This window comes from Triticum aestivum, chromosome 3B (genome assembly GCF_018294505.1).
Source record: "Triticum aestivum cultivar Chinese Spring chromosome 3B, IWGSC CS RefSeq v2.1, whole genome shotgun sequence".
Taxonomy (NCBI): domain Eukaryota; kingdom Viridiplantae; phylum Streptophyta; class Magnoliopsida; order Poales; family Poaceae; genus Triticum; species Triticum aestivum.
The window spans coordinates 536251759-536264223 of record NC_057801.1 but is presented as its reverse complement, the minus strand read 5'-3'; positions in this window follow the sequence as shown (position 1 = coordinate 536264223).

Here is a 12465-nt window from a genome sequence, read left to right as displayed (position 1 = left end):
AGGAGATCTACATATCCGTATCGCCAAGCTTGCCTTCCACGCCAAGGAAAGTCCCATCCGGACACGGGACGAAGTCTTCAATCTTGTATCTTCATAGTCCAGGAGTCCGGCCAAAGGTCATAGTCCGGCTATCCGGACACCCCCTAATCCGGGACTCCCTCAGTAGCCCCTGAACCAGGCTTCAATGACGACGAGTCCGGCGCGCAGATTGTCTTCGGCATTGCAAGGCGGGTTCCTCCTCCGAATACTTCATAGAAGATTTTGAACACAAGGATAGTGTCCGGCTCTGCAAAATAAGTTCCACATACCACCGTAGAGAGAATAATATTTGTACAAATCTAATCTGCTGACGTATTCCGCAGCGTGACATCATGCCATGGCCAAGCCTTTATTCGAATCGTTTTACTGTCCCACCTCAGCGTGTTTAGCGAGGTGGTTTCCTTGGCACGTCTTGTCGAAGCAGAGATCGTGTCCCCTTATTCCGGGATTCTCATCAATACGGGCGTGGGTAACCCAACCGTGCCATTAATCACGGCGCTTGGGAGATAAGCGAGTTTTACCAGGCTGGTGGGGGCACATAGTTTCGTCCGCCCATATAAGGGGATAAGGATCCACCCTTTCCATCTACGCCTTCTTCCTCCTTGCTTATCCATTTCCGCGCACTCGAGCTCCAGCGCCCAAGTCCGCACTTCCCACCTCAACCTTCTCCAGCCATGTCCGGAGCGGGAGGCAGGTGGATGGCCTCCTCCGTCACGGAGGGGCACATCAAAAAGTTGAGGAAAGCCGGATACTTGTCCAACGACATTGCGCACCGGCTCCCAGATGAGGGGCAGCTCATCCCCACCCCAGGCCCCATGAGAGGGTGGTGTTCCTCCCCCATTTCCTCCGCGGACTGGGCTTCCCACTCCACCCATTTGTCCGGGGGCTCATGTTCTACTACGGCCTGGATTTCCACGATCTGGCCCCGAACTTCATCCTCAACATCTCGGCGTTTATCGTCGTGTGCGAGGTCTTCCTCCGCATCAAGCCCCACTTCGGCTTATGGCTGAAGACCTTCAATGTCAAGCCGAAGGTAGTGGGCGGCCGGCAAGCGGAGTGCGGAGGCGCCATGGTGGGCAAGATTCCCAACGTCACATGGCTCGAGGGCTCCTTTGTGGAGACCATCAAAGGGTGGCAATCGGGGTGGTTCTACATCACCGAGCCGCGTGACCCTGAATGGGCAGCGGCCCCCGAATTCCAATCTGGCATCCCCACACGGCTCACCTCCTGGAAAGAGACGGGCCTGTCGTGGGGTAATTCGGAAGAGGTGACCGGACTCCAAACCTGCGTCCAAAACCTGGTGGACAAGAAGGTTAAACTTGTCAACGTAGTCCAGGTCATGCTCTTCCGCCGGATCCTCTCGTGTCAACGACGGGCTTTTAACTTGTGGGAGTTCGACCCGGCCCAGCACCAAACTTTGTCCAGGCTCTTTGACACAACGCACGAAGACGCCTGGAAGTTGCTATTCAAGGGCTCTGAGGTTCCCCCTCCCATTACCGAGGATCGCGGATTCTGCGCGAAGCGCCAAGCCAGCGCAGTAAGCTTGTTTTACCCTTTACAGGATACTTGTTTTTCATAGTTTGACTCTATGCGGGATCTAAGCTCCCGCTCCTTTGACAGGACTGGAAGAAGATGTACGGACAGATTGACTGTCCGGCTCCTTTGCCCGAAGGCCCAGCAGATGCACGCTTGGCGAAGCTGCTGGTCCCGGCACCTCATGTGGTGCCGGAGAAGAAGACCAAGAAGAAGGCCACGGGAACTCGAAAGAGTTCCCGGCGCCTGGTGGTGTCGGATTCATCGCCCGACGACCCCGAAGCGCACTCCTCCCCCGAAGACGAGGAGGAGGAAGAATAAGCCTCCCCCTCCAACGGGGGAGGAAAGAAAAGGAAGGCCGCCCCAACTGGGGAGGCCGGAGGGTCCAAGAAGGGAAAGACCCTTCTTCCGAACTATTCCACTAGCGCCGACGACGGCCGAGAGGAGTGGCCATCCAGGGCCAAGCCCATGGCAAAATCGTAAGTATCCGGATACCAGAATAACTCATGGCGTTCCTTTATTGCACAGTATCTTCTAACGCGGAATATAATCATGCAGTCCGCCCAAGGCCCGGCTCGACGCTTCGTCGAGCGGCTCCCTGGATTCGTCGGATGTGAATAGTCTTTCACTCCCGAGTGCTACCTCCCCTCGCCCTACGGACGATGCCGAGGTGGAGTCTGAAAAGGGGCCAAACCAGGAGGAGGTGGTCCAGGAGGCGCCGCAAGGCGACCTCCCGGACTCCAGGCGCCAAGGGGATAAAACCCCAAGGGGCTCTAAGTCCGGCCCGGGGCCGGACACCGCACCGGAATCTTCAGTGGTTCCGGAGTCTGGCAGGCGGCCCCCTCGTAAGAAGGGCAAGCCTAAGACGCCGGTGACCTTCGTCCAACTAGAGGCACCGGATAATTTGCTGGAGGTGCTTAAAGGCGCCTCCATCGACGAGGAGCACCACACTATTATGAGTGCGGTGATCCAGAAGGTTCAGTCCGCCAAGAGCGGGCTGACAGAAGCCTGTGCCAGCCTTCTAACAGGTTTTGAGGTATGTATTTAAGACATGTAAAAATATTACCGCATAGACAGTAGCCCCTGATGCTCAGTTTGGTGTTCGGAAAGAAAAGCCGGACTGAGGATCTAAAAAGATATACGCAGGAGTCTAACATAAGTATGTCAATATGGGAATGCAGGCTGCGCTGCTGACCTCTGCCGCACTGACTGCGGAGGTCGATGCATTGAAGCAGAGCCTCGAGCGGTCCGAGAACGAGCTCGGCCTTGCCAAGAAGCAGCTCGAGGACAAGGAAGGTAAGTAGTACCTTATGTAAGTATATAAAAATACCTGGTTGCAAATAGTGACAGGACCAACGTGAGTGTTACAGGGGCCACAACCGAGGTGGCGACCCTGAAGGAAGCGCTTGTCCAAGGCCGAAGACAATGCGGCCGTGGAGCGCACCGAGCGAGAAAAGCAGGAGGCGCGGGCGGAGGAGGTGCGGCAAGAGCTCCACGCTCTTGTGAAAAAACACGAGAGTTTGGAGCTTGACTCAAAGACTCGAGAGTCCGAGCTTGCCTCGGCCCTTGAGAGCGCCAAATCTGCCAAGGCCGAAGCCCAAAAAGCCCTCCAGGAAATTGAGGCGATGAAGAAGATAGCGGCGGGTAAGGCATTCTTTATGCAAAGCAAGCACGTGAAAGTGAATTACTTGTTACTTACCCGAGTCCGGAGCTCTCCAGGAGCATTCGCAGATCTGCCCCGCAGTGTGTCCGACGCTGCCGCATTCTACCGAGCCGAGGAAGGGAGCTCGACGGAGAAGGTGTTCTGGTCCCAGTATGTTGAGGCCGGACACCCGGTGCCCTTGAGCGACCAGCTGAAGCAGCTGGTCGAGCTCCATAAGGCAGCCGAACAGGCCATGAAGGGCCTTATAGGCCGGCTATGGCCTGGGGAGGTCATGCCTGGGAGCTACTTTGGGCTGGTGAGGCGGCTGGTGGATGCCTGTCCATGGCTTGAAATCATCAAGCGCTCCGTATGCATCGAAGGCGCCCGTAGGGCCCTTGCCCGTGTTAAAGTACACTGGGGCAAGATGGATGCTGAGAAGCTGGTGACAGATGGGCCACCGGAGGGGAAGGAGCATCGCAAGCCCGAGTTGTATTATGAGGGCGTCCTGAAGGGTGCCTGCCTTGTGGCGAATGAGTGTTCCAAGGATGTAATTTTTGAGTAAACTCGCTCGTGTTATCCTGTGCGCTGAAAACTTGTTCATATGCGCTAAGCAACGCTTTTTGAATTTAAAATATTACCTTCTGTGCGGCCGTTTATTAAATCTGAGAGATGCGAGTCGTCGGCTTCTACCCCCATGCCACGAGTGCTGGGGTGTTCGGGATAAACCTGAGCGCTCTTGTTCCCATTCTTGGGTCCTTCGAGGGAGGCGCTCAGCACAACGAACAAGGCAATCGGACTATAATGCTTTATCACTCTCACTTAGCCATAGAATTCTATAATTTTAAATTTCGGCGAAGCCCCTAGTATTCGGAAGACCGAGTTCGGGGCGCTATCCACGCCTAGGCCGGACAAAGCCAGCTCCTCGCTCTAAGCGGCATAAGTCTTTAGGGACTCGAAAACCTCTCGAACAGCGACCGGCTCTCGCCCTATCATGACGGTCAGTTTTAGCTTTCTCTACTGAGGTGCTTAACCCAGCTCAACTGGGGCACAATCGCAGTAGTTCTCCCAGCGCTACCTTAGCCGATATAACGGAACGTAAGGTACCAAAACATGGGAGCCGGGCAAACCCAACTATTGACCCAAGACATGATTCGGAGCCGATGCATATAATGCTATAAGTTCGGGGTGCCGCACTCGTGAGAGTGTTCGGACTTCTCACACCATATTCTGGGGTACTTAAGCCCCTGGTGTATTGGCCGTACCAAAGTGTACGGTTGCATAATGTCATAACTGAACATATTTACATAAAAAATGAATGCAATAATAGACAAGAGCTATGTATTGTTTATTAAAAGGCTGCTGTGAAAGCAGAACGATACAAATAGTGCGATAAGCAAGAGATGGGATTATTTGACATGTCCCCCTCCAGGGGCAAGCTGCGAGACTTTATGTAAGACAGGTATTTAGCTTGTTATAGAGACCACCTGGACATTCGACGTAGGTTGCTGCCTCCCTGGCTGTTGCATCGTGTGTTCGGCGATTGTACTGCCGGACAGGCCTTCCGGAGAGTGGAGTCCTGAAAGTAAGAAAAAAGAAATGACAAAATTTGGAGCCCCTAGTGCGGTTGAGCCGCATGTTGGGCGTGCCGTGGTTGTGCCCCTCCCCTTATGCCCATGGTATTTCCAGGGCGTAATTATGTACGCGTAGTACTGGTTTCGCAATTTCGCGAGGGCTGGGGTTGGGGCCGCACTGCTACGCTTGCTCGGAACGTGCCAGGCGGTCTTTTTGTAGGTTACTCCGGGCGCGCTTGACGGTGTCCGGACGTTTAATAGCCGGACTGGAGAATTGCCTTGAGAGGCTACTTTGTACTTCCGCCGCGAGGGCCGCCGTATGCTCCTCCGTTCGGAGAGAGCGTTCGGTGTTTCCATTGACCGTAATGACTCCTCGAGGGCCTGGCATCTTGAGCTTGAGGTATGCGTAGTGCGGCACCGCATTGAACTTTGCAAATGCGGTTCGTCCGAGCAGGGCGTGATAGCCACTGCGGAACGGGACTATGTCGAAGATTAACTCCTCGCTTCGGAAATTATCCGGGGATCCGAAGACCACTTCGAGTGTAACTGAGCCTGTACAGTTGGCCTCTACACCTGGTATGACGCCTTTAAAGGTCGTCTTTGTGGGTTTAATCCTTGAGGGATCTATGCCCATTTTTTGCACTGTATCCTGATAAAGCAGGTTCAGGCTGCTGCCGCCGTCCATAAGGACTCTAGTGAGGTGAAATCCGTCAATGATTGGGTCTAGAACCAATGCGGCGAATCCGCCATGGCGGATGCTAGTGGGGTGGTCCCTTCGATCAAAAGTGATCGGGCAGGAGGACCACGGGTTGAACTTTGGGGCGACTGGCTCCAACGCATATACGTCCCTGAGTGCACGCTTCCGCTCCCTTTTGGGGATGTGGGTTGCGTATATCATGTTCACCGTCCGCACTTGTGGGGGAAAGCCCTTCTGTCCCCTATTGTTCGGCGGCCGGGGCTCCTCCTCGTCATCGCTATGCAGCCCCTTGTCTCTGTTTTCGGCACTTAACTTGCCTGCCTGCTTGAACACCCAACAATCCCTGTTGGTGTGATTGGCTGGTGTTTCGGGGTGCCGTGTATCTGGCACGAGCGATCGAGTATTCGGTCCAAACTGGACGGGCCCGGAGTATTTCTTTTGAATGGCTTTTTCCGCTGACCGGGTTTAGAGCCTCTGAATCCGGCATTAACTGCCGTATCCTCAGCATTGTCGCCGTTAATGCGGCGCTTGTGCTTGTTGCGACGCGACCTGCCATTGTTGTCCTTGGTATCCGAATTACCAGGGCTCTTGGTCATGTTATTACTACGAGCTAGCCAGCTGTCTTCTCCCGCGCAAAAGCGGGTCATGAGTGTTGTGAGGGCTGCCATGGATTTCGGCTTTTCCTGTCCTAGGTGCCGGGCAAGCCATTCGTCTCGGATGTTATGTTTGAAGGCTGCAAGGGCCTCTGCGTCCGGACAGTCGACTATTTGATTTTTCTTGGTTAGGAACCGTGTCCAGAATTGTCTGGCCGATTCCTCTGGCTGCTGAATTATGTGGCTTAGGTCATCGGCGTCTGGTGGTCGCACATAGGTGCCCTGGAAATTGTCGAGGAATGCGGCTTCCAGGTCCTCCCAGCAACCAATTGACTCTGCTGGCAAGCTGTTAAGCCAATGCCGAGCTGGTCCTTTAAGCTTGAGTGGGAGGTATTTGATAGCGTGTAGATCATCACCGCGGGCCATGTGGATATGAAGGAGATATTCCTAGATCGATACCGCAGGATCTGTTGTGCCATCGTATGATTCGATGTTTACGGGCTTAAAACCCTCGGGGATTTGATGATCCATTACTTCATCTGTGAAGCATAGTGGGTGTGCGGCACCTCTGTACTGGGCTATATCACGACATAGCCCAAATGAGCTTTGTCTGTTGTGTTCGGCCTGGCCGTATTTGCCATATCCGGCCTGATGGTTATCATCACGTGCCGTGGGGCGCCCACGCGATCCGTAGATCGATCTTATTTGCATTGCCTTGTCCTCCAATATGTCTTGCAGGTCTGGCGCATTTCCCCGTGCCTTGGTATTTTTTGAGCGACGCCGGGGTGCGGCTTGAGTGGATGGCCGAGAGGCCTCTCTGTCGCGGCTATGAGGTGGCCGGTCGGCTGCGTCGTGCACTGGTGATGTAGGCTTAGGTGCTTCCTGCTCTAATCAGGGTAGCAGCCTGCGCTTTGTGTAGCTCTTGGAGGGGCGTTCGAGTCCGTACTCTTCGGCTGCAAGGACTTCAGTCCATCTGTCGGCTAGCAAGTCTTGGTTAGCTCTAAGCTGCTGCCGTTTTTTCTTGAGGCTGCTCGCCATGGCCATAAGCCTGCGTTTGAAACGCTCTTGTTCGACGGGATCCTCAGGCACGACAAATTCGTCGTCGTCGAGGCTTGCCTCGTCTTCGGAGGGAGGCATGTAATTGTCGTCCTCTACCTCTTTGTCTGCCGCTCTGTCATGAGGGCTGTCTTCTCCATCCTCCTGTGCTGAATCCTGCTGGAGGGGGTTGTCTTCGGCACTGTCCGGGGTGTTATTATCTCCCATGCCGGAATCGCTGTTTTTGCTTTGGCGGGATTTAGAGCGGTGCCGCTGACGCTGGCGCTTAGGCTGCTTCTTGGAGTTTTCATCCTCCGTTGTTCCATCGCCATTCCCTTCTTTTGGGGTGTCCACCATGTATATGTCGTATGACGAGGTGGCTTTCCAGTGCCCTATAGGCGCTGGTTCTTGGTCGTCTCCCGAATCGGCGTCCATACCGTCGATGTCTTCGGAGTCGAAGTCGAGCATGTCGGTTAAACCATCGACAGTGGCTATGAAGTGGGTGGTGGGTGGGCTTTGAATTTCTTCGTCGTCTGCATCCCAACCTTGCTGGCCATAGTCCGGCCAGGGCTCTCTTGATAAAGAGAGAGACTTTAGTGAATTCAAAATGTCGCCGAAGGGCGAGTGCTGAAAGATGTCCGTGGCGGCGAACTCCATGATCGGCGCCCAATCGGGATCGATCGGCGGGGGCGCGGAAGGTTCGGAGTCCGTAAAGGAGTCCGGCACCTTGGAGTCACGAGCTTCGCAAAGGACAAGGCTGGTGTTCGGCTCGATCACCGTGGATATTGCAGCCCCCGAGGCGGTGTCCAGCCACCTGTCCTCGATTGGCGCAGTCGGCTCCGAGCTAAGGGTCGGAGCGGACACTGGGGCAGCCTCCTGGGCACTGTCCGGCTGCAGAGCTAGATCATGCCCATCGTGACAGTGCAGCACGCTCGGCTGCGGCTTGAACCCGTCAAAAATCAAGTCTCCGCAAATGTCCGCCGTGTAGTTCAAACTTCCAAACCTGACCTGATGGCCAGGGGCGTAGCTTTCGATCTGCTCCAGATGGCCAAGCGAATTGGCCCGTAGTGCAAAGCCGCCGAATACGAAGATCTGTCCGGGGAGAAAAGTCTCACCCTGGACCGCGTCATTGTTGATGATCGAAGGAGCCATCGGGCCTAAATATGACGACACAGAGGAACTCTCAATGAAAGCACCAATGTCGGTGTGAAAACCAGTGGATCTCGGGTAGGGGGTCCCGAACTGTGCGTCTAGCCGGATGGTAACATGAGACAAGGGACACAATGTTTTTACCCAGGTTTGGGCCCTCTCGATGGAGGTAAAACCCTACTCCTGCTTGATTAATATTGATGATATGGGTAGTACAAGAGTAGATATACCACGAGATCAGAGAGGCTAAACCCTAGAAGCTAGCCTCTGGTATGATTGTTGTTTGTCCTACGGACTAAAACCCTCCGGTTTATATAGACACCGAAGAGGACTAGGGTTACACAGAGTCGGTTACAATGTGAGGAGATTTTCATATCGTATCGTCAAGCTTGCCTTCTACGCCAAGGAAATTCCCATCCGGACACGGGACGAAGTCTTCAATCTTGTATCTTCATATTCCAGGAGTCCGGCCAAAGGTCATAGTCCGGCTATCCGGACACCCCCTAATCCGGGACTCCCTTAGGATGCCTTCCGGGGCATCCCCAAGCTTAGGATTTTGGTTGTACTTGTATTTTACCTTGGGGTGCCTTGGGCATCCCCAAGCTTAGGCTCTTGCCACTCCTTATTCCATAATCCATCAAATCTTTACCCAAAACTTGAAAACTTCACAACACAAAACTCAACAGAAAATCTCGTAAGCTTCGTTAGTGCAAGAAAGCAAACCACCACTTTAAGGTACTGTAATGAACTCATGAATTTATTTATTTATATTGGTGTTAAACCTACTTTATTCCAACTTCTATATGGTCCATACCCCCCGATACTAGCCATAGATTCATCAAAATAAGCAAACAACACACAGAACAGTCTGTATTAATCTGTAACTTTCGAATACTTATGGAACCCTAAAAATTCTACAAAAATAGTAAGTCCTAGGAAATTTGTCTATTAATCTTCTTCAAAACGAATCAACTAAAAATCATGTTTCTGTGATTTATTAAAATTATTCTCGTGCGTGTAGAAGTTTCTGTTTTTCAGCAAGATCAAATTAACTATCACCCAAGATGATCCTATAGGTTCTACTTGGCACAAACACTAATGAAAACATAAAACCACATCTAAATAGAAGCTAGATGAATTATTTATTACTAAACAGAAGCAAGGAACAAAACTAAAAGTGGGTTGCCTCCCAACAAGCGCTATCGTTTAACGCCCCTAGCTAGGCATAAAAGCGAGAATAGATCTAAGTATTGCCATCTTTGGTATTCAATTCATAGGTGGCTCTCACAATAGATTCATAAGGTAATTTAATTTTCTTCCTAGGAAAGTGTTCCATGCCTTTCCTTAATGGAAATTGGAATCTAATATTTCCTTCTTTCATATCAATAATTGCACCAATCGTTCTAAGGAAAGGTCTACCAAGAATAATAGGACATGAAAGATTGCAATCTATATCAAGAACAATAAAATCTATGGGCACATAATTCCTATTTGCAACAATAAGAACAACATTAATCCTTCCCATAGGTTTCTTAATGGTGGAGTCCGCAAGGTGCAAGTTTAAAGAGTAATCATCAAATTCACGGAAACCTAACACATCTCACAATTTTTTTGGAATCGTGGAAATACTAGCACCCAAATCACACAAAACATAGCATTCATGGTCTTTAATTTTAATTTTAATAGTAGGTTCCCACTCATCATAAAGTTTTCTAGGGATAGAAACATCTAATTCAAGTTTTTCTTCATAAGATTGCATTAAAGGATCAACGATATGTTTAGTAAAAGCTTTATTTTGACTATAAGCATGAGGAGAATTTAACACGAATTGCAACAAGGAAATACAATCTATTAAAGAACATTTATCATAATTAAATTCCTTGAAATCCAAAATAGTGGGTTCATTGCTATGTAAAGTTTTGACCTCTCTGTCGGATTTCGGGTTCCGGCAGACTCTCTAGATTCGAACACTCGGGTGCGCACGGAGATTTCGCCCACTACCTACCTGCACCTCACCGTCTCACTATGATCTAAGCTACGAAAGGAACAACACAAGAGCACAGAGTTTATACTGGTTCAGGTCACCATTGTGGTGCAATACCCTACTCCAGTGTGTGGTGTGGTGGATTGCCTCTTGGGCTAGCGATGAACAATACAAGGAAGAACAACCTCGTGAGGGTCTGTTCTTGGCTGGTGCGATGAACTATTAGTGGGAGTTCAGTCGCTCTCTCGATGCCTCTGCCCTGGGGGTGGCTAGTCCTATTTATGGGCAAAGGCCCTGGGCCTCTTCCCAAATATTGAGCGGGAAGGGCGCCAACAATTGGCCATTTTTAAGGGGAACATCAAGTACACTTATCCTAACTAAAGTTGGTCCTCGCCTGTCAAAGGCTCTCGTGGTGACGCCGGCTTGGGCTCCACAATGACCTCCTTCCTGCCGTTGCGACGGTCTTGGTCTTGTTGCACCGAAATGGATGCCTTTGATTGATGCTCTTGCCTGCGCTTGCTCCCTTTGCACCAAAGAGGAAAGGGAGGACACTACGCAGGCTGGCACCCGCCTGGCGCCCTTGGTCGTCATGGCTTGCGTCATGGGCACCTCGTGAGGTACCCCGCCTTGATCTCTCCGCCTCCTCACGAGCCAGCCTGACGAGGCCGTGCTTGAGGAAGCTTCCTGTCGTCCACCCCGCGAGGCTTGGCCCCTCGCGGGGGTCTTGAGCTCGTGCTGATGAAGATGGGCCATGCTGGGCCGCCCCTTGAGCCACATTGCAGGCCGCATGCAGGCAAGTCTGGGGACCCCCGTTCCCAGAATGCCGATAGTAGCCCCCGGGCCCAAGGCGCGCTCGGACTTGGCTGAGCAGAGAAGCGAAGGGGCAAGGGCGAAGCGTCACGGGCCCTAAAAGCCTACGGCCTCGGGCGTCGCATGGTGGTTGGTTAGTCGTGGGTGCCTCAGCAACTGCGTGAATCGACAAAAGAGCGGCATCTGCCTAGGCTTTGCTTCCCTTGCTTCCTCCGGTCATTGCCCAGATCCCCTTTCTTGCGCCCTTCCTTTCTGCCTCCGAAATCTTCAGATCTACTTCGACCGCGCGCCCTTAGCAAGACATGGCGCCTCTCCAGACCCCGGCCGAAGCTTGGTACTCACCCGCCTTGGACTCGCCGAACGTGTCGGAGACGAGCCTTTCCCGGGTGCACCGGATGGTGCCGGTGCAAGGCATCGACGGGGCAAAGGTGTTCAAGGCCGGCTCCGCCCTTCCTGAGGGCCAAGGGGGCACCTTCTATCCGCTCTTTGTAAGCTCCATTGCTGCCAGTCTGGTGCCTCCCTTTTCTGAGTTTTTCTTCTCTGTCCTCCGCCATTACAACCTACAAACTCTGCATCTCCACCCCAACTCTGTTCTTCTTCTGGCGATCTTCGCCTACTATTGTGAGGCTCACGTCGGAGTGCAGCCCTTAGCGGCCTTGTTGCACCACTACTTCTCCCTCCGGCCCTCTCGTGGTCCCATCTCCGCGTGCGCGAGCTTTGTCGCGTATGGCGGCTCCAACGCCATCTCGAAGCCCGGGAAGAGGATTGAGGGCTTCAGGAGCAAGTGGGTCATGGTAGATGCTGGGCGCATCCAGCCTCGGCTGATTCTGCCCACGGAGCAGCCCACGAGCTCCGATGATTGGTCTCGCGCGGAACTCATGGACCCCCGCACGAAGCCGGTGTTGGAGAAGATGGACGCAAATCTGAGGCCGGGCAACATGGTGACGACGAGGCTGATTGGTGCATCGCTCCTGAGGGAGTTTCTGGAGCACCAGGTGGCCCTGCTTCGTAAGTACTCGCTTCCGCTGTGGAGGCCCCGCCCGAGCCCCGCAGTCTTGGCCGACGAAGATCTGGCCGCGGTCCTCCAATCTTTGGTCGGAGGAGACGTGGCGAGGCTGGAGGGCGCCCCTGTACCCCTGTTCCTTCGAGATGATTGGGAGCAGGCGGTGGACTCCATGCCCGTCTTCAATGGGGACGGGCCCGTGCCCACGGAGGTTTCCGAGGACCCGACGGCCCTGGCGATGGTGAACGTGTCCTCCGGCGACTCCAGCAAAGAGGAGGAAGAAGAGGAGCGGGAAGGAGGCCCTGACTCCGAGGCTACCGACGGGGAGTCGAGAGCGCCCCTCCCCCGGCGCAGGTCCCGCGCTCTCCGCCTCTTGCCGAGCGACGATGAGGATAGCGATGAGCGAGGC